Raw genomic sequence first — 23,328 nt, 5'->3', positions numbered from 1 at the left:
TCTTGTTCCAGAAGGGCTTATGAAAAATGGCACTGAAAATGACTTACAGACCAACACTGAAGGAAATAAAAAGTGAAAAATAGAATTTTATGGCATAGTTGCATCTTCAAGCGTCACAACTTATACCCTTATGATTACATTCATATCAGTGGCAAAACCTATGGAGGTTTGTGAGTTAAGATTGAACTGAACACACAAAAGCTGGGAAATCACTTTTTCCACTGTAACGCCAGCCCCCTTTCAAACCACAACGTGCCTTGGGAAAAGCACACGTGTGGCAAGTGACAAAGGGCAGGAGCCCACTGGGATGCACATGTTTATTGAAACACAGGGCTCTGGGTCCTATCAGTCAACAGCCTGAGTGCTCGGGACTGTTGTTTTTTTTAAGTGTGGCCCACCAAACATTAAACAGAGGGAATTTAGCGAGGAATATTTATTAATTTGCACCACCAAAAGGAAAGAAAGGATTTTTAAAATCCCATGTTCACAATGTGACTCAAATGTATTATACAGCAAAACAAAATGGATTCCAGGCCCAAATTTACAAGCAGTTCAACCTACCAACCCTGCCCCTGCCCCGCAAATGTATCCAGAGTAACAGCACAGATAAAGCAATTTCTAGCAGAACTGGCTTCTCCAACACTGGAAGCAAAGGGGGGGCAGGAAGAGGGGGGAAAAACAATTTCTAACACACATACATATGCTTACATGGGAGTAAGCCCCACTGAATTCAGTGAGACGTATTTCTGAGTAGACCTACATAGGATTGGTATATATATCCCATCTTTTAAAAGCACTTGGCACATGTTGCAGCACCATAAATTGAAAAGGATTTATATTAAAGATAGAATCCACCCATACCAAGCTCTATATACAAACACACACACACACACGAATGTATCAGTTTGCAAATCCCCCCCCCCAACCACAAATACATTTTTACACAACATGGCAGCACAGACTTAAATGCATTCCCCTGACCCCTATTTATTCAGTCACAACCCCATGGAAACAAAAAGTACGCATCAACCACCCTTCTGCAGGGGCAGGGCACAGCCCCTTTAATTCCCTCTCCCTGCTTAGATTGATTGACCTGGACCAAGCCTCTCTGCCATGGGGCTCTAGAGGGCCCCTTTAAATCCTCCCCCCCCCCGGCTGCATGCCATAGCTCACTGCAAACATTCCGAGGCCTCCAACCACTCCAAAGCATCTAACTGGCTTCCCTCAATACAAACAAATGTTTGTTTGTTTTTCCGGAAGCTCCTATTACCCCCCAGTCACCCACATGCAAAATTTGGGGCAGACCGGGCAAGGGGGAGCTTAGCTATGCCCCCCAAACTGACTTTTTGTCCCTATGAGAAAAACACGCAAAATGGTGTTCCAAACCATAACTATGGGTGGCCCAACCCACAATAGGATCTGAATAGTTAAGAATACATTGAGAACACCTGGAAATATGAAGTCATGACAGAATGATTCCAATACAACATAAAGAATCAACATAAAATTATACTGGATTGAAGTGTGTTACTTTTTAGTATCTAAATACTTTGGGTTGGGTCCAGAGTTGATCCGCCTTGAACAGACGGTCTCTTTCCATAGGTGGAACTGGGATCCAGTAGAGCCTTCCCATTGAAGAAGGGGGCAGTGCAGCAATTTTCACTAATTTCACCTTCCTCCTGCAGCCCCCAGCGCCACCTCACATACTGTTCTGGGGGGTTCACTCCTTTCCATCCAGTTCATAGTATTCCAGTCTATGTGATTCTGGATCCAAGCCTTTGGATTCACAACATTAAAATGTTTAATTCAATGTTAGAAAGAAATGAAGCTATATGATAGTATGTGATCTATATTGGCTCTTTCATATATGCAAGCCATCATTTAAAATTAAAGCCATCTACTAATACACATGTATGTGTGAATTCAGTCCTACTGAAACATTGTCATTACTGAAAAATGATCAAGTGTTAAATGACAGCTTGCCCCTATTGTTGGATTCCTAAAGTGTAGGACTCAAGAACTGTGCTAATTCATGAGATTACAGATGGCGGCAATTCCTGGCTCATTCAAGACAAGAGAGCACTGTGGGTTAATGAGCTCCCAATTCACTTAAGCTCTTAGATTCATAGAAGTCCAAGGGTAGCAGAAAAATGAGAACTGACTCCCTCTTCTATGTAGGAATATGTCTTGGTTATGTCTTTTTAATATGCCTACATTCCCATCGAAGTGCTTAAATAATCATTTAATAAACAATAATCAACAATTAGGAATGGTCAGAAAGGTTTCTGTATATCCTTTATCATGAGAGAATAATCCTTATATCAAAAGCTGTTCCTATATCTACAGCACCCTGCTACGTAGCTCTGGCATAGTAAATGGCTTGGATCCAGAGAAACATGGGCAGAGTTCCATTTAAGTAAGAGGGCTTCTCTACCTCTTTTCCTGCTGAAGTCCTTTCTGCCTCCTTAAAAGCTGCTCCTGAGAGTTGGAGGACCCTCTGGCATAGCACTGAATTTGACATGGGGCTATAGCTGGCAGTGGGAATCAGTGGGAACCTGTGACCCACCTGAATGAGCCAAATTGACTTCCATTTGTGCAAGGGGTTCTTTGTATCCCATCATTATTCTCAAATGAAGAAAGTAAAATGTGACATAATAAGTTGATTAAGTAAGTACAGAATGCAATTGTTTGTGCACTAGGCAATTTTATTTTTTTTTAACCCAGGTATTTTAATCTGTGCAAATCTTAAGTTTTCTTTTAAGATTTTATCAGTTGTTTTGTTATGGTTATTTCTGTTTTATTGCATTAATCTTAGGTTGTATGCTGTGTTGAAATCCAAATGGGATGGGCACTATATACATGTAATAATAACAATAACAGTAATAGTAATAATAATATGCATTGACACTAAAATGCCTAGTACATTCTTCTTTTGGCTAGAAGTTTTCTTTTAGCAAGTCAGACTTCATAAAGAACACAGATGAACAGAAAAGCATATGAGCTTGCAAATCAATCTGACAAAGGCAGAAATATTTTGAGAAGTATAACTTTTTAAACAGTCAGTCTTTATTACATTTTTCTCATTTATCTCTCCATATTGTATGTATGGCATGGACATATGAAACTGCTTTATACAGGGTTAGACCTTCAAGTCCATCTAGCCCAGATTTCCCCAACCTGATGCCCTCCAAATGTTCTGGACTACAACTTCCATCAGCTCCAGCCAGCATTGCAAGTGGTTGTGGATAATGGGTGTTGTAGTCCAAAACACCTGGAGAGTGCCAGGTTGAGGAAGGCTGATTTAATCTAATATTGTCTACTGAATCTGTTAGTGGATCTCCAGGATATCAGGCAGAGGTCATCACCTACTATCTAAAATCCTTTTAACTGGAAATGCCAGGAATTGAACCTAGGGTGTTCTTCATGCCAAGCATGAGTTATAATATAAACTATGGCCTCTCTCCATAGAAGCTTATCTTCCAAATAGCATCCTCAATGTACTACTGAACAAGAATGGTTTTCACTATAGAATGGATTTCTTTGGGTTCTACCAAGCTATCCATTTTGGATTTATTTTTTTTTAATTAAAGAACCGTTCTGGTGCTAAGGCATGCTTCTTATTTGGCATAGGCAATGCAATTTATTTACTTATTTTTAAATTGCACCCTCTTTTTTGAGGCAGCTGAAGTGACATACACATTCTAAAAACAGATCTTAAAACAATAAAACTATAAAACAGAACTCAAATAAAATACAATTTGAATCAGCTAAAAACAATGGCAACAGCAGTAGTAGTAAACAATAACAGTCCCAGAGAGCAACCTCAGTAGGCTTCTCTCCACTCCACAACTAGCTATCTGACAAGCTAATCTTTATACCATGTTTGGTGGTGTTCAGCAAAACACCACCAAACATGTTGCAAAACACAGGGCTCATTTAAAGTTTAGGTATTTGTTGAAATGCAGCATTTTCCTCCACAAACTAAGAGCAATTTAGACAATGACCACAAAGAGGAGTTGTAATTTATAACATGGGAATAAAAACCAGACACACATTTTTAAGGAATAATTTGTGCACCAAGATAAACATTTTTCTTCCTCTGTAATTACTTCTGGTCCACACATATTAACTTGACATGCAGGAATAACAAATGCCTCTAAGTTAGCAATATCACTGTGGTTGTAAAGTATACCATAGCTGGCTTTCTTCTTCAAAAATATACATGTAAACAGTCTAAAACGTATGGAGAGATTTCTCTTTTAATTTGAGCAAGATCAGAAGTCTTTAAACTATGCAAATCAACAAGTGTTATCACATAGCTTCCATGCAAATCACACCTTCATTTTTAGAACAGTAGACTATTTGCAGTCATGTTTCAAAACTTGCCAGAGATAATTTCATCTGTGAAGTGTGACAGTTGCCAATAGGTCCCAACCATGAACCATGGTATTACTTTTTTCATTTAATACAGCTAGGGTACGACCAGATGATAAACAACCTGCTGTCTGCCTTGGTATAGTCATCCCATGATGAGTACATTAGTACTGTGGCTATCATGCCACAAATGGTTGCCTAAATATACCTTTATAAAGTGAGAAGCTCAGGAAATATACTCACCAAGTTCTCAAAGGGGATCAATGGTCTGTCCCTTCTGGTTGCTTCTCCTAGGGCTAGGCCGGGTCAACTTAGGAGGAAACAGCCAAGCCTTGATGGTGAACACAGGGGAAGGATCCAGATTTATGTGCGTGTAATTAGGCTCATGGAAGGGAACTTCCCCAACTGCTCCTTCCCATGGCAGACCCTCCAGCACCCAGCAAATACTACACAAAGGGAGCTGTGATGCAGCAGAATCCCTAAAAATTGGGTGGAGATACCTTCCATGAGCAAAGCTGTAGTAATGTAAGGTGCCTTTGCCTAATTAGTGGAGATACCTCTGCCCCACCAAAACACAACCCAGCCTATCCTTCAGGGTCCCCCAACCCTCTATGCATCATTTTGGGAGGGCTGGCAGGGGGTGGGGTGAGACTGTCACGATAAGGAGATGATGGGAAAGTCCACTTCCTCTAGCCCGGTTGCACATGCCTAAATCTGTATCTAATCCACAATCTTTCTCCCCTTAAGAGTTCCTTCTGCAGCAGCTCTTTTATAAATGGTCGTGGTGTGGGGGTTTAAGGTACCTCACCTCTGTTGTATAACACTTTGTGTTCTACAAAATAAAGATGTTCCTCTCTCATTTACAGCCAACAAAGTACTACTTTTAGACATAACCAAAGGAAAGAAATACACTACAAACTGTGTTCGAAAAGTTGACAAAAAGGTCCTTTCACACACAGTAACACAAGACTATGTTTCTAAGGTTTGGGGTGCGGGTAAGGTTTAACTGAGAAGTTTCTTCAAGCAGTACTAGCCAATTTGTTCTTCATTAAAGTAAACTCTGTAAAATGATTTTATCACTTCAAACATGAGGAAATAACCTTGTCCAACATATGCCTTTTCTATTACTTAAGGCCAAATGGCTATTAAAATTGCCCTTGACAATTTATAAAATGTGAAGCTGGACAGGTTTCTCTTCATAAGCCTTACTTTGCTTGCATCTGAGAAACCTATTTGGATAACAAACAAAGCAGGCTGTATAAAAGTTACAACCAGCAGGAGATTCAGTAAAGGAACAGATTAATGAGAGTCTTGGAAATAATTAAAACTAGGTGTTTTTCCATCCTTCAGTACAAGATTTTTTTTTAAATCCTAAAAGGCATTTCTTTGACATCTGATAAAGCAAATACAAACAAAAGAAGCTGCTAATGTTAATTTGAAAAAGTTCATCTAATGCTCTTATTTTTAAAATCCAGGTAAATTGGCTTTATCCCTATTTGCAAACATTTCCAGGTATCGGAAGTTCTGATGATAAAAGCAGTTTAGCCTTCCTTTCAAAATAGGCTCTCTCTCCTCATCTTATTGTACCAATTCTTCACATTCTCAAGTAATATTCCTTAACTCTTGGGCTATCTCAGTACAATGAGAATCAAGCAATACTTGGGAAGATTCATAAGTGCAACCATCTACAAATTCTGAATGGCTGCATTCGCACAAGACGGCAACTCACCCTGCAATTACGCTATGACACAGTGTGGGTTGTTTGCGGAACAATCCACAGTGCACCTGACAGATGACCATGCTCACCGTGGGTTCTTCTCCTCCTCGGTCCTCCAGGCAGTATCCCTGTGTCCTTTGTGGCAGAACCTATCTTGTCTCCCCATCATGTCCCCCACCCCACTCTGATAAAGACCTCTTCATTTCCCAGCTTTTTTTTAACCTGGCCACAGACATTTGTGCAAATAGGGCTGTAATTTTTGGGGGGGGCCCAAGAAATTTGTGCAAAAGTGTTTGTAATATTTTCTCCTGTCTTTCGCAGGTGCTCAAGTGTGCACTTATGGCTGTCCAATATGTGTAGCCTCGTCTTGTCAATATCCTTGTATGTTTCAGCTTTCAAAGGCAAGGAAGTGCAGTAGGAAACATTCAAGAAACTTGACAAGGCAAGACTGCATATAGGCTAATTTGTGCACCATTAACAGTGACAGATTGGGAAAACAGGACAAGATCACCCACTTAGCAAGGTGATCCTCTGGGATTTAAGTGTTTAACTGACACCTGTGGATGCCCTGCTTCCATTCCACACTTCCCTGAGTCTCCGACAAGTCCTTATAGGAGAGATCTAGGGTCCACTCCCTTTTTGCAGATCCCATTCTGGGCAGTTACTGCCCTGGTTCCTACAAATCCTTAATCCACCTCCTCCTTTCCAGGCTCACTCACAGAAAGTTGAGAAGTCACAGAGTGTCTCTCCTACTACTACCCTATTTAAACATAGCTTGACAGGTGCCCATAGCGATTCTGTCCTCTCATGGGATATCAGACTCTCCCTGCAAGGATTGTGTAGGTGCCATTGCTATAACAGGGCAACCATTTCCCCCCACTCTCTTGGCTGTGCTTTCTTTGCCTGCTCTGGTGGCTCCAACAGACCCAGGATGTACCTTGTTCCTCCAGCTGCTAGAAGGCATGATGCTGGCTGCTAGCAAGCCTTGAGCACTATTTTAGTGGAGAGATATAAATTTAATAAATAGTGAGGTATCAGGGTGCTCTGGAATGGGTACTTCTTAGAACAGTTAGGCAAAATATCTTGGGGACATTGATACAGTTCCTAAAATTAACTGAACTAGTAAACCTCTTTTCTAAAAAACGTGCTGGAATTAAGTTACCATCACTATTACACAGAGGTCTCTATTCATTCTTCATCTTGATCAGAACTTGCAGGTATTTTTTTAAAGATCACCAAAAATTCCAACTAGCACTATTAAGTACACTGGAAGTACAGAACTCAGCAATATGCAAATAATAATAATAATAATTTGAGTGTGTGTCCCTCTCCCCCACGCATTTTTCTCTCTGTACTATGGGTAATTTGATTGGCAAAGACCTCTTGCTCAGTTCAGTATAGGTTCAGGAAATATGAGTTATTTTACACAGGAAACAACAGGAAACTTGTTTTTTTCCAATCCAATTCCAAAATTTGGAGTATTACAATTCCTATGACATCATCTGGAGAACAACGCCTCTCTTGATTCCATAAACCTCTGTTGCACCCTGAAGATGCACTTATCTGGTGCTGGTGGCAATCAGAGAAACCTCACAGTAGGCCTCTGTGTGATGCCTCTATTCCATGTTATCTGGAATACTGAACTGGTTAAGTTCCAGGCACCAGTGACCCTGGGGAAACACAGCTTTGCAGTATGACAAATTATTTAGCACAGATGGCAGTTTACCTGAAATCTACAAATCCCAGGGCTCTTTGGTGCTTCAGTTATCATTTCAAGCATAAGAAGCTGAGGCATGTGAAGTTTCCAGGCCACCTACTCATGCATCCATTAAATTATATTTCCCAGAGTCTCTGGAGGCTTGGATACAGCCATTTCAGTATTCCAAACACCAGGGAAGAATGGAGAATTTGCAGAGGCTTCCTTGTAGCTGCTACCACTGCTAGATAAGTTTATGGGGAAGGGCAGGGGGTGATGACACCAGTACAAACTCATTATCTTATGGGCCCTGGAAAGTTGGGGCTCAGCTTATCATGCATTTATGGGGTGTGGGGGAAGCTCTTAAGTTCTCCACTAAAGCAGCTCACCTCCCTACCAATTCCAAACTTTGGTGCCATCACCAATTATAGCTCAGACTCTCCGAAAGGGGTGTGTCAAACTACCTCATGAGCAACAGAACAGAGTTTCTTCATAAACAGACTGGCTAAATATTTTAAAAGTTTAAAATAACAAGCATCTTTTTATCAGGGTTATTAACAATTTCATAAATATAGATTCTGATACCCTCAGCTAACATGAAGTCATGAATTCTGTGCAAAGAAATGTAAATTAGGAATAATTACCTCATTTCTTTTACAGTAATCATATGAAACCTTATCTTAAAATGTCACCTTAAGCATAAAGCTATTTGTCTTTTGGTTGTCTAACAAGCGCACAGAGATGACAGCAACATTCTGAACTGTTGTTACACAGAATTAATAGAGATTAAAGCATTTTGGGAGAAGCTAATTGCCTCTTAGGTCCCGAATGTCTGTTTTCTTGGCATAAAGGCAAAGCAGTCTTACTTTTTGACACAAATGTAAGCCCCCCTCTGCCTCCTCCCGCGCACGCACACACACACACGCACAATTTCCCAAAGATGATAACTCATGCCCACACAAATATCAAGCTCAGCTAATCCTATTAAAATAAAGACAAAAATCAGAACATGTTCTTGAGATTCCAGGTTTAGAATATTGTGATTTATAGATACTCCCAGCCTAGCTATCTGTTAATCCAGCTTCAAAACACCACCTAGCACTCTTGCACTCAGCAATCTTTTCAGGGTGGGCTTTAGCTTTATTCATTCTGTTTATGAAGATAAAATGCCAAAGCAGCTTTAAATCTTTTTATTGGCTTTTGAAAGCAAAACCAAGATGTGGGTGGAAAATAAAGTTTTCCCTCACTACTGAGAGTTTGGACAACAGCCCAATCCTGTGCTCCAGTCCTTTACAGCTCTGTGATGAAAAGAAAATAAATTAGTAAGTGATGACCAAAATATTAAACAGTTAAAAAAAACCCTTTTGCTGGTTAAAATATGAGCCATATCTTAAATTAATGCATGTTGTTGGCATCCATCATGTTGCTGAATATAATTATAAATAATAAAAGACAGAGAGACCTTGGAAATAGGCTCCATTATCTCATCTATAGCAAAATCTCACCAGGGGCATCTCCTGCCTCAGCTATCAAAAGGTCCACTTGTCAACTATTGCCTTTTGCTATATACAGAGCAGGCACTACAGGGACAAGAGTGAAGAGAAGTGCCAATGGATGATTTGAGCACTGGGTCATGGCCACTGCAGTAAATTATCTTGCTTCCATGGATTTAGAGCTACAGGCACAAGATCTTAAATATGTTTTTTATTCATTACATTAAATCCTGTACTTCTTCCAAGGAGGTCAGGATGGCATCATGGTTCTCTCTGCCCCATTCCCAGTTGTGTTGTCACAACAACCCTGTGAGGTAGATTATGCTCCGAAACCCCCTGAGGTAGATTATGCTCAGAAACCCCGTGAGGTAGATTATGCTCAGAAACCCCGTGAGGTAGATTATGCTCAGAAACCCCGTGAGGTAGATTATGCTCAGAAACCCTGTGAGGTAGATTATGCTCGTGACTGGCCCAAGGTGAACTTCATGGCTGGGAGATTTAAACGTGGGTCTCCCATAGCCTGACACTTTAACTATTATGCTGCAAAGTACAAAGCTGCTAATTCTACTCATCCAGTAAGATGTACACTGGGCTACAGCCCATTCTGCATGAAGCTGAGTTTTAAAAGTATAGATCAAAATCTCTGGCTTGACTGGAGGGAACACACTGGACTCCCCTGCCAAAAAAGAAGGCAAAAAACTCACAAAAGCTGAAGTTAACATGTAAGAAAAAAAAATCTAAGCTTACAAACACAAGGAAGGGAAATTATAAGGCATTTTTGCATTATGAGAGACTTCAATCTATATCAACAGAGCTGGAAATTATTAGATAATAGGGTTAATTTGGGTCCATTCTGACTATTAGATGTCTGGCATTGTAACCTTTCAGAAACAAAACCTCACCTATCAGGGTTTCAATGATACATCTGGCATCCGTCCACTTGCTGTAGACCTCCTCTGTGACCAGTAAGGTAATAGAGAAACCACATGGATTCTACTTTACATTGTTTCCCATGGTGGTTATTTCCACTTGGCAAGCTGCTCATGTGCAGCAGTTCACCATGAGGATCTGGGTGTTATCTCCACATCAACACAAAACAAACTGACCCCAAAGAGTAAATAAATAAGAAATATTGCAGTGGCACAGAAAAAATGGTAATTTGTAGCAGCTCCTATGCAGCAGCTTACGGCTTTTGGTAAATTGAGCTATAATCCATAGTTGATCAAAGCTTGGAAAAAGTCATTCCTGTCTTTTGGATCTTTTACATAAATCATAAGTTTCTTTTAACTCAGGGATGGGGAACTTCTGGCCCTAGGCCACAGAGATTTTCCACCCAGCCCATGAAGCCCCTTGGATTCCTCCAGGGGGTGGGGCTTAGCTTCCAAGCCCCATCCCTAGAGGAATTCCCACTGTTAACTCCAGTCATTGATGGGAGAATATCAGTGGAGATCTAGCTTCACACACCACTACTTGTCCCAATTGGGGGGGGGGGGGCTAGTGGCATGCAAAAGAGCTGTTTCTTCAGGCGCCAGCCAAGTGAGCCTTCATACACTGCCCCGACTGGGACAGCAAGCTGCATGAAAAGCCGGGGACTCAGCTGTCACCTGGTGGAGCCACACCTAGAAGCACTGGCGGAGTCAGCAGCTTCGCACACTGCTTGCTGTCTCAGTTGAGATGGCCTGCTACAGACAAAGTAAGCATGTGGCTCACTCAGCACCTGGAGGAGCTGCTCCTCAAGGCACTGTCTTAGTTCCTTTCTCCATGCCTCTCTTTGCATGGAGAAAGGCAAAATTGGTGAGGTGGATGATGTAAAATTTAACCCATCAGCTCTCTCAGCCTTAACAAATGCTATCCTAAAATTCAAGGGTGAAATGTAGCACAAATACAGACTGTTTTAGGACACGATCCTATTGAGATAGGCAGTAGCCTCCGACCTCCTCTGAAGTCAGAGGTGACTGCCTATCCAATGCAGGGCAGCTGAAGCACGGAGGAGAGGATTCCCTCCGTGTTCCGGCTGCCCTGTAGTTTTCCTTAGATGCCTGATTTTGCCCCACCTCCGGGAACGCCCTATTTTCACCCCGGCCATGTTCCATGTTATGAGCATGGACAGACATGGAGGCGCAGCCCGCACAGTTCTCTCCACCCTGGCTATGAGAGGGAGGGGAGCACAGTTTCCTGGCTCCAAGCTTGCAGAGCTATCTATGAGCTTGGAACGGGGAAAATGAAAAATCCTATCTCCCCCAGATGCTGTCTAGGGGACATAAGATTGCTCTCTTAGTTGTTTAATAAATTTAATGTATTTATTTAAATTAATAAAATATAAACTATTAAATCTAATAGTTTAATAAATGAGCTTTTGTGGGTTACAACCCACTTCCTCAGATGCGGTAAGTGGAACTGGAGGCTTTGTGTCTGACAAGACAGTTAAATCTGCATCAAGCATTCCATTTTCTTAAAGCAACAGATACCAGTAGTTATGTGTGGGGAGTTTTTGGTGGAGGGCTGCTTTAAAGCATTTGCCTGCCTTAGATCTTTGGGATGTAGTGGAAAAATTAGTGAAATAACTTCCTAATTTGGCTTGTACCTAATCTGACTTTTTAACTGTGTACAGAAAGGCCGGTTTGATTTCTCATATCAATGGGCAAAATATTTAATAATGGTAACTTCTAACATCTAACAATTGACATAAACATATATCCCCACTCTTACCATTACTTTGTAAACACCAAACCAAAAAGTCTCTGGAAAAAATACACAAAATATGCTTTTAATTATATGCATCCAGTATCAACTTTCTGTGTTATGTCTGGACAACGCAATCTTTTGAGATAGGATTAATCTGTTTCTAGTTAATTTTCAAAACACTAATCTCCTAGCCAGCAACAAACACTATTGTGAAATTTAACTGACAAAATTTAAATTGAACAGTACATTCTGTTCTTTTAGATACTAGGGCAATCTGAACTACAAAAGGAAATATTTTCAGAGCTTTTTGGTATGTAGTTTATTTTAATAAATATTCACATCACGCTGAGTAAAATCAAGACCTAAATTTTTATTGCTACAGCCTTTTTAGGGCTAAACTAAATGAGATGTTGCCCATCCCACTGATTAGATCTCTAGTCCCTTTATATTTCTGTAAAAGCATATGTGAGAATTCCTAGTTTGGATTAGGATCACAGCACTGGGCCATAAGGTTCAACCCTTTTCACAGTGCCATTTTCCAAATGAAAATCCCCCACACACACATTCTTTCTTCCATTTGGGAAAATTTAAGGGTATTTTTAGAAACAAAATACGGGCAGACTGTTTAACTTCTTTTATAGGATGCTATTTTAAAGCATTATGGCACAAACATTTGCTTATACTTTGCTGAGGTTTGCTGCAAAATAGAGGAGTAGGGATGAAAGAGACATTGTTGTGCTAAAAACAAAAACTACCAGTACACACTAAATCCCTTTTGGTTGCATAAACTGCTTTACTGGATCTTTACCAAGAGATTCACATCTCAAATCATTTGCTCACAAACAATAACACCACCTTCAGTAGCACTATTGACAGTATACTGTTTTCAGGACCTCTGCCAGATTATGCATGAATGATCACATTGATAAATCTAAGCACATAACTAATTTTTTTGCCAACTTGAAGACAAGATTTGGCTTGAAACAAATTGCCTATAATGAAGGTTAATTTTAAAAGTTTTTTCCTAATAAAAATATTGTTTCTACAATAGGTACTTGCCTGCAGCAATTTAAGATGTCTGCAAAATAAAACCGATAAAGTCATTACATTGACTTTCATTGTCCTAAATAAAGACACAAAAACGACATCAAGAATGCAAAGTATGGAAAGTCAAATTTTCAGTATGTTTTTATTAGGGCCATAAATATGTAGAAACCACAGATTTTAAGCAAAACTAAGTTAACATTATCCTTGTAAATACTCTCATGCAAACTTACAATGGCCAAACATTAAGTTCATAGTGTGTACACACACACAAATGGGGTAATTGTATAAAGTGAAGAAATTGCTGATTTCTGACAAGAATTGACTTGTTAACTCAAACACAAATAAACTGCATGAACAGATCTATATTATACAGAGTTGATGGGTGACATTTATCAAGTGGTACCTTACAATATGCCTATCATCACATGGTAAGTGGGTTGTCTGTATTACCCTACCTAGGAGAACCTTACCACTTCTCTGCATTTCAGATCAGGTGCAGGGGGATTTGGAAGAGGGCCTCGGATGATGACCTTAAGGGCTAGCTAGGGAAATAGGGGAGGAGGTGCTCCTTCAAGTAATCTAGCCCAAAGCCGTTTAGGGCTTCAAAGGTTAAAAGCAGCACTCGGAATTAGGTATGGAAATGGACTGGTAGCTAGGGCAGATAGCAGAATAATGGCATAATATGATGTCTCCCAGTTAACAGTCTAGTTGCCCTGTTTTGGACTAACTGAAGTCTCTGGACCATTTTCAAAGGTAACCCCACATGCACTGGGGTTATATGCATTGCAATAATCCAAACAGGAGGTTATCAGAGTGTGAATAACTGTCACAAGTCTATCTCAGTCCAGGTAGGGTCATAGTTGATACCTAACATAAGCCTAAGCTGGTAAAAGGTGCATAGGCATACTGCCTCCAGTATCAAAGGCAGTAAACCTATGTATACCAGTTGCTGGGGAACATGGGCGTGAGGGTGCTGTTGCACTCATGTCCTGCTTGTGGGCTCCTGGTTGACAGCTGGTTGGCCACTGTGTGAACAGAATGCTGGAACAGATGGACTCCTGGTGTGATCCAGCATAGCCCTTCTGTTCTTATGTGCTCTTGAGTTACTGAGGTTACTTGTGTCCTCAGTGACAATGATGGATCCAAGAGCACTACCTCTCCCAAATAACAAACCTGATCTTTTAGGGCGAGTGCAACTTTCTCCAGAACAGGCTGAATAACACTTAACTGGGCAGATGAACCACCCACAAACAGTATCTCTGTCTCGGCTTGAAAGCATTTCAATTGATTGGCCCTATCCAGTCCATTACCCTGCCCAAGCACTGGTTCAAAACATCAACTCCTTTACCTGTAGTAGATGAAAGGGAAATGTAGAGCTGGCATATTGGTGACATCTCAGCCTACATCCCTGGATAAACTTCTCCAAGTGGTTTTATGTAGCTGTTGAAAAGCATGGGGAATAAAACAGAGCCTGAAGAACCCTTAGCACAACTGCCATGGAGCATGGCAATAATCCCCCAGCACCACCTTTTTGAACTGTAGGAGCAGAACCACTGCAATACAGTGTCCCCACTTCCCAACTCAGGTAGTCTACTGCAGAATAATACTATGACTAATGGTATCAAACGCTGCTGTGAGGTCCAGGAGAACCAACAGGTTTATACTCCTTGTGCAGGTCATCCCACAGGGTGACCAAGGCAGCGTCTGTTCCAAAACCAGATTGAAATGGATCCAGAAAATCAGCTTCTTTTAAAAGTGCCTGGAGTTGATCAGCAGCTACTTGCTCAGGCACCTTGCCCAGCCTACGTTGGTGACCAGCCTGTAACTGGTCTCATTTTCTGGATCCAGGTTAGGTTTCTTCAAGTAAGATTTTATTCAGCCACTACTTGGCAGGACAATATAGACACCTGGGCTACTATATGGTTACGTGCACATTATAGTTAGCTATCACCTGCCAAATGGTCATCTGTATTCACTCTGTAAAATAGAGTGTGAAATAATTCTGGTGAAGATATGGAAGAGAAGCCAGTACCAAATCTGAAGTTCAGTAAACACAAACAAATCTGAACATGACCAGTGTAATCATTAAAGTCTCCTTCCAAGATCAGGGATACATTAATTCATGAGTCCACAACATGATTGTTATAACAACAAATATTCTTGTGGAAAATAAGACCATCTCTCGGAGTAGATCTTTAATAAGACACGGAACTAGTCTGAAAGAATATATTTCATTCATGTTAATGTTATCATTATGGTACCATTTTTGAACAACACATAATTTATCTTAATTCACTACCACAAGACATGGATGGCTATCTCCATCATGCCCTACTTTGTGAGATCCCTAGTGATATCTGGCTGGCCATGGGTTAAGAAGACAGTGTGGTAGGTGTTCAGTCTTACTGTAAGACAGTTATCTTCTTATACTAAGGTAGCCTCCCACTCATGAATTAGAAGTATCTGAGACTATGTTTGTTTCTATCCTCTTAATTATGTACATCCAAAACTCATAGCTGCTATGCTTTAAAACAGGACAACAGACTGCACTAAGAAGAGATTACATTTTGACAAGTATAAAATATCACATGATCATTACTTTTGTGAAATAACTAAAGCAAACATCGTTGCTATAAATATCAGGTGTATTTACCTTGTAATACACACACACACACACACACACACACACAAAATCTCTTGTAATTAAAATACATTTGTGTATACATCAAACAGATCACAACTGCGGGAGAACCCAAACAAGCATGAAAGAATTAATGTGAAATATGTACAGAAGATAAAATGTAAACTTAAACCTCTGGCACAGATGGTCTTCCATGTCATAAAGACTGGCATGAAATTGGTCCATGTCAGAGCAAGATTTCAATGGGTGAATTCTTTCAAGGAAATATGTGTTTAATGAATTGTCTCTAATCTTCAAAAACAGAGTCCCCGAACTAATGTTTTCACTACTATTATATGTGTCACAAAAAATGACTATTATTGGCTACATTAGTGTACTTCAGGCTTTTCAATATAACTCATTCTTATATCAGGAGACCCCAGTCTACATTTTCTCCCCTAGTGTGAAATTACTTTTCTTGTGGGAAGTATGAACATTTCCTTAGGAACTTGATATAACATACTGGTGTTTTAAAAAGCTAATACAAATATGACAAAATGGTATTTTTATACCATTTTTTTTTGGTAAGCTTCTGAATGTTTCCATTCCTGGAGAAAGTGGAATTAAGATGTTGTTCTTGCAAACATTTCTGTATTAAATCTAAAATGGAGCTCTTTGTTTTGACTGAATTATTTGGCTAGTATGCAAGTAAAACTGAAAATTGAATTGTAATTCTTGTTTTTTTCCTATATAGTGAGAACTTTAGGGCACAATCCTATGCATATTTAGACAGAAAAAAGTCCTACAACTCTCAGAATTCCTTTTTGCCAAAAAGCCACCAAGGTGGTGCACAACAAATCTAAAATACAACAAGAAAACTGTCATAAATACATTAAGGGAGCAATCCTATGCAGATAGGCGACCGCCTCCTAACTTGGAGGCAACCGCCTATCCTATGCAAGGTGGCTGGAGCGCAGAGGGGATCCTCTCCTCTGTGCTTCAGCTGCCCTGCATTTGTGGCTAGATGGCCGATTTCGGGGGAGGGCTGGGGAGGCTGGACGACACATAGGAAGTGTCGTACCAGCACTTCCGCACTCCCCTCCCCTCCCCCAGGAACACCCCCTTTACGAGTGCACAGCGTGGGGCCAATCCACACTGCCTACGAGGGGGTGGGGAGGCAGTTCTCCAGGAACCGACCTTGGAGCACGGGCTCCAAAGTCGTTTCCCAGAAACCAACCAATCCTATGGCCTTCTAGCTGCTAACTACTGGCCATCGGATTGCACCCTAAAAGAATCATACACATTTTTTTAAAGGTTAGGTTAAAGAGATGCATCTTAACATATTTTCTGAAAGCCAAGACAGTGGGGGCCAATTGCAATTTTGGATGAAGCACATTCCAGAATTTGGGAGCAACATGGAAGAAAGCCCTTTCCCATGTGCCTGACAAACAGTCCCTTATGAGCAGCAGTATCCTCTCCTACCACTCCTGCAAGTCTTAATAACTGGACAGGTTCATGAGATCCCTATGTTGTTTAGTGCATTAAAGTTAAAACCAACACCTTGAACTGAGCTTGGAAAACAACTGGCAACAAATGCAGGCCTTTAAAAATTGGTGTAATATGAGCTTGATATTTTTCACCGCTTAGTAGCATAGCTGCCGCACCAACTGAAACTTCCAGACACTCTTCAAGGGTAGCCCTACATAGGATGTGTTGCAGTAGTCTAAGCGTGACATAACCAAGGCATGGATAACTGTTGCCAAATCAGACCATAACAAGATCATAGCAAAACACGACATTAAAAATGCTGATAAAAATATGCTAAACGATTTATCTTTAAATGTATTTCAATATTCCTAAAGAAAAATGTGTGAAACTAATCAAGCAGCATATAATTAGGATCTTAATCTCAACACATTTAAAATACTTCATTTAATCAGCTCTTTTAGCATAAATTACCATTAGGGCTCTTAATGAAACAACATAAACACACAGTAGCAAATGGTTTGCTTTAATTGATTTCAGCCTTAAAGAAATGCTAAAAGGAACAGACGCTTAAAGAAAAACATCCACTAGTTACTAGAAAAAGCTAGAAAGTTACTAGAAAAAGCACTGAACAAAATAAATTTTCCAAGAAAAGCAGTCTAAGCTTGGGTAATCTCATTAAAACTGTACAAACTACACTCTCCTCCATAGTATTAAGTTAAAGGAATCAGTCTCATCAGGCCTTAATCCCTCAGACCTCAGTGGCAACAGAAACAAAACCCAAGTTCATGTAACTGTTTTTATACATAATCATCCACTGTTACCCTTCCTTTGTTCTTACTCGTTGTCTCTACCAATGTTGAGATACAGATTGTAAGGTCTTCAAGTCAGGGCTCTCTTTTTTGAAACTTTGTAAAGCACCAATTACTTTGATCAAGTTAAATTTAAAAAATCAAACAAACATGGAAGAATTGCAAAAATCTAATTCAGAGGCAGAATTAGAACACTTTCAATCTAGAACTTGTGCAGCAACTGGGACCCAACACTGTTGGTCTGAAAATATTTGTATAACAACCTACAACCTCTAAACCCTGTAGGCAGAAATAAATTGAAAACTTGCTGCCACAAAGCGGCCTGCCTTTTGCCAGATAGACCTGGATGTGACCTTGCATTTTAAGTCCTGCCAGTTAAAACAAGGAGATAACCAGCCTCTCCAGTAACATTCTCTTTGAAATAATCAAACCTGTTGAAATAGTGTCAAAAGAAACAAACAAAAAAAAAACCCCTCCTGGATGTACTTTTTAAGGGATTTAGTCCACAATGCTGATGAAAATATAAAAATAGTAACATGAGGAGTTTGGCAAAACCCTTAGGCCAGTGTGGGAACAGGAATGCGGAATGAATAAAGACAAATCAAACACTGGCCTCTTGAAGACGAGTAGAATGTCTGAGGGCCTCTCCAGACACCCTTTTTCAGGGCTGATATGAGACCATGCAAATGGCCCAGAAATGGTATGAAGCCATATGACATAGTCCTACAGCTAAAGTTAGGCAGGTCTGACCTTGTAAACCTCCTAGATGAGAGATCTCCAGAGAACTAAAAGTAAGCCACTCTGAACAACTCTGAGAGAAAAAGCACAGTATATGATGTAATTAATAAATAGAACACATATAATGAATAAATCCACTTCTTTTTCTCATTAATAGCAAACCCCTTTGGACAGAAAGTCCCACTTACATTGCCACAACAGACCGACACCAAAGGGTATGGGTATGGCTACAGGCAAGTCATCACAGTAGCCCCGTGCAGACTTAATATTTCCAATCTTTTAGGAGATCAGAAGAACACAATAGGTTTGCATAGAGTCTCTGCCTCCTCTCTCTTGTGCAAATTACTCACTTCCTCAATGTAATAATGAAATAAACCACCATAGGTGGCAATGATCGTCCGAACCCGGTCTACATCTAAAAAACCTTGGGAGGGAATCTCTAGGAGTCTTAATGTGTCATGATCAAGAAACAAGATGTAAGAAAATACCCCCCATCCCCATTGGATTATTTTCCCAGGCAAATCAATACGAGAAGCCATTTTTGGCAGAAAGGCAGGATATACTTATTTAATAAATAAATATGTTCCAAACTCCTTTAAGATTACAATTTCCTGCATCATTTTTTTTTTTATCAGTCAGGTCTGCTCAGGAACATTACATCCCAAGTTGAATTTTTTTAATGAAAAAAAGTAAAGTTATCATGTTAGGTCTGCACAGGTAGAGTGTCATTTAATGACAGAAGGCCAAAAGGCTTCATTTTCCCTTCCTGTCATTACCTATCTAGAAATTTCTCCTGCCAACGAGGGATGACAAATTTACAGTAAGCTCTTTGTTTTGGTTATCTGTCAGGTACTGAGCCATGAAACTGCCTCATATCAAAGCCATGTCATCATCTGTTGCTATGGGCTTTAAAAACTTTGCACTGGATGGTCTTTGTCTATACGTGCACATATTCTAGCATCAACTTCAGTCACAAACATATCTGAAAGACTAATCACTTGGCACTAGACCAAAATCTACTTTGCTTTAACTCTTTGACTTGCACTTAACTTACTTATAAGCAAGTGTTACGGCAAAGCAGATTTTGGACTAGCTAAGCTTAGCGTGAAGGCATCTACTGGCTTGAAAAATAATACAAAAAGCCCAATTTTTCATGTCCAGGCCTATGTACATAGGCTTCCTGAATCATGGTCATAATTTGGGCTGGTGCATGAACAACAATAGAGTGAAATGTAGGGAAAGATAGGAAAGACAAAACATGAAAGACAAGAGAAGATTGTTTTGTTAGTCTTATAGATGTCAGTATATTTTTGTGTAAAGATTATTAAAGTGCATACTTCATGTATTAAAGTGCATACTTTAAAGTGAGTGTACATTTTAATATTTACACAGAAATGTACCAATATCTAGAACATTAACAAAACAATTTGTAACTACTTTTCTCTTGGCTTTGACCCTGGTTTCTATTTGTACCCTGTCTGCATCATTCTTTCACTTATGTCACCTGCCTTCTCAGTCTTTGACCTCTGAACTTCTGATTGTACCATTCATTTGTTGCTTGAGGTTATGATCTTGTCCCAGACTTACCATAGCTACTCCTCCAATAATGACCTCAAGGAAGGACCATCTGCCAGGAGGTCTCATAGTCTCTGAATCTGCTTCAATTTGAAATTCTGAGGGGAAAATCCCTGAAGACCTCTCAGTTAAGTTACTAGACCCCAAACCTGCAAATGTCAAATCAAGTGTGGAGCCAAAATCAGCCTGTCCACCACTAAAGATTGTTTCAATTAGGGTCCCAATTGAAGAAGTCAGAGGGCACAATCAGATATGCTTGGCTCCAAGCCACTGCACTATCCCTTTAAATGCTCTGCATGTTCACTTGAGGACCAAGGGTTCTGGCAGTCATCAGGCCCTTCTTAGCTAAGTAACTGAAGTTTGCCTTACTTAGGAATTGTCCCAAGTTCTGTAGAACATGCCCATAGATTTACTTCCTGAAGCCTGTACCCAGAACATGGAACCTACCACTTGCTTCTGCTGCTGGATGACTGTAATATGTCCAGAGGACATTTGTTATTGGGTGGATTAAAAATATAATCAATTAATAAACAAAAAATAATGCCTGGCTCACAGCAAAGGACACCTGCTACCTGTGTCCCAATTCAGCCAATGCTCAAATGCCAGAATTTTCTACAGCATAAAACTAAGAACCCTAATATTAGGAATCCTACTGGACCTATGTATATTCTGAAAAACTAAAAAGGTCTGCCTTCAAGTAACAATCCACATTCTGTACCAAGAAAAGCTGGATTCTCCAACATCACTTGTATAAAACTAGGAAAACATGCTGACGTACATCATTTAGATACATAATTTATTCTTCCTTTCCTGGGCATGGAGGCAGGAAGCCCCATGACCACTGAAAATCCTACTGACTCCTCCTCTGGCCTTAGAGATTTCACCAGGCATTGCCCATCACTTACAGCCCATTTTCATAGCCATAATGACTAGCAACTTACTTTTAAAAAAGAAAAGAAAAGAAAACTGAGATCTCAAAATGCAGAATTCTGCTCCCAATATAAAATTTTGTGGATTTTCTTTCATACAGCCCCAACTCCTATTTACCTATAACTCCACACGAAGGTATTTTTTAAATATTTAGGGCGCAATCCTATGCATGCTGGGTGCGGGATGCTGGGAGGTGTAGTACTTTTTTCAGTCCAAACCTTAATAACATTGCGCCCTAAAATACATTAACAAGCTAAAAGCAACAGGGAACACCAAAAACAAAACTGTCAATAAATAAAATTAAGGAACAGCTGAGTCAAATGCTCAATTACAGAGAAACTTTTCTTTTTACTCAATATATTAAAATAAACTGTTTTTAAGTAACCAGTTCAATTCCATATTTGGTTTTTACTCTTGAATGTTTTTGAAATATAGCTCTGGAAAGAAACCAGACATTTGATGTGTGGCATGTGCTAAAGGATAACGTTTCAGAAGCTGTTCCAAATCATCTGGGCAAGAGTACTCTAACCATGGAATAATTAAAACCATCTTCATTAAAACACTGTATATACACAGTAGTCTGACCTTTAATTAGAACAATGAAAACCTTTTTATGTATCAAGAAGCCATTTTGAATAGATTATAACTGCACATAATGAAATACTTAAGATTCATTTGGTATTTTGTTAAAGCAATGCTGCTTACCCACAATCTGCCAATATAAATTCTAAATTCACAAACATTTAGAACCTCACTTTTAAACTTAAAGGAAGAAACAAGATAAAAGTCTGACCTTGTTAAAAAATCAGATTGGATCCAGTTTACAAAATTCATCTGAAGTTCTTAATTTGGATATCTAAAACTACTACAAAGGCAGATGGAAACAATAAGCAACTTCAGCAGATGAGATTTTCTTTAGCTCTGCTTTTCTATAAATTATTCAAGATCAGAAACACTCAGGAATTTCATAGCAATGCATTTACAAAAACAATCATAAAAAGCTTTAACTGGATAAGAAAGTTTTTCCATTTCTTTCAAATGTTTAATCTAATCCTAGTTTTGCTTAATTTAATCCAATTGCTTCTTGTCATACCCTCACTAGGTAAGGTAAGCAAACAGTACTTACTATTTCATGACATCTTTTGAAATCAGATCCTCCATTCTGGGTCCAATTTTATATCTATCTAATTTCTTTTTTCTTCCTCTTTTCATTTTACCTTCAGAAATCATGTGATATACACAAACCTTGGCTGGTGTAAACTGGCAGTGATTTGGAAGTGATACCACTTTACTCTCCCATCCCAGTATTCTTCTGCCCAAAAGTATGTGCCACTTATTGTCTTTTTTAATTTCAGAAAGAAACAGGATATCAATTTTTAGACACTTCTCCAGCTAACTTGAAATGAAAATTATCAACACATTATTGTGTTGATGAAAATCAACACAAACTAATAAAATTTTCTTAAGGAACAAATTACTCTCAGGTCACCAATGATTTGCAGAATGCAATACTAAGAATCACAGCAAGCCATATGCATGTGGCATTTCCTTTTAAAGTTGCTTCAATCTGCATGTTACTTTCCAACAGTATAGGCCACTACTCTTATAAACAGATTTTGCTGCCCTCTACTGGAACAGAAAGCTTTTCAGTTTTAACAGTCATTTCAAATGCTTGTGGACAACTGAGAAGGTCTGGATCCCACAGCCTCTGAAATGATTGCAAGTTGAGGAAGCAATATGGAATCTTACAGCCAAGATGGCCACAGTTTAGTTAATGCAATACAAGCCAAGTTGTTTCTCTATCTAATCAAATAGGGTTTTTTAATATCTTTCACACTGGGTGGGATCCAACACTGTCATTCCACTGACAGAACTGCTTCCGTCAGTTGAACTGGAAAAGAAAAAATGGGAATGGGGGGATGGAGGATGGAATGGAGTATCCTGGGGGATAGCATAGCTGCCCAGCTGGGACCCTGAACAGGGGTACTCCAATTAGGAGGTGAGGATGCACTGCAACATTTTGTTCCAGGTCCCACTTATATCTTACTATTAGACATAAATTTAGCTTGTCACAGTAGCAGTCCTAAGATAATGTATACATCCTAATTTGTTGTTGTTGTTCAGTCGTTCAGTCGTGTCCGACTCTTCGTAACCCC

The 23,328-nt window shown here is 39.6% G+C and overlaps 1 protein-coding gene and 1 long non-coding RNA gene across 18 annotated transcripts in view; both read right to left on the bottom strand.

The window, feature by feature from the left end:
- GSTCD (glutathione S-transferase C-terminal domain containing) overlaps positions 1 to 23,328 on the bottom strand; it is a 90,382-nt gene that overhangs the window by 29,506 nt on the left and 37,548 nt on the right. The window lies entirely within an intron of this gene.
- On the bottom strand, positions 11,940 to 14,449 carry LOC146343777 (uncharacterized). The gene is made up of 3 exons (XR_014792024.1): positions 14,361 to 14,449; positions 13,025 to 13,088; positions 11,940 to 12,021 (listed from the first exon to the last, which is right to left on the bottom strand). It is a non-coding gene; the product is annotated as an uncharacterized LOC146343777 (long non-coding RNA).

Source organism: Heloderma suspectum, chromosome 5 (assembly GCF_057233095.1).
Source record: "Heloderma suspectum isolate Gila_16-S chromosome 5, 16-S_ref, whole genome shotgun sequence".
Classification (NCBI taxonomy): Eukaryota; Metazoa; Chordata; class Lepidosauria; order Squamata; family Helodermatidae; genus Heloderma; species Heloderma suspectum.
This window is presented reverse-complemented; position numbering and strand designations above follow the sequence as displayed.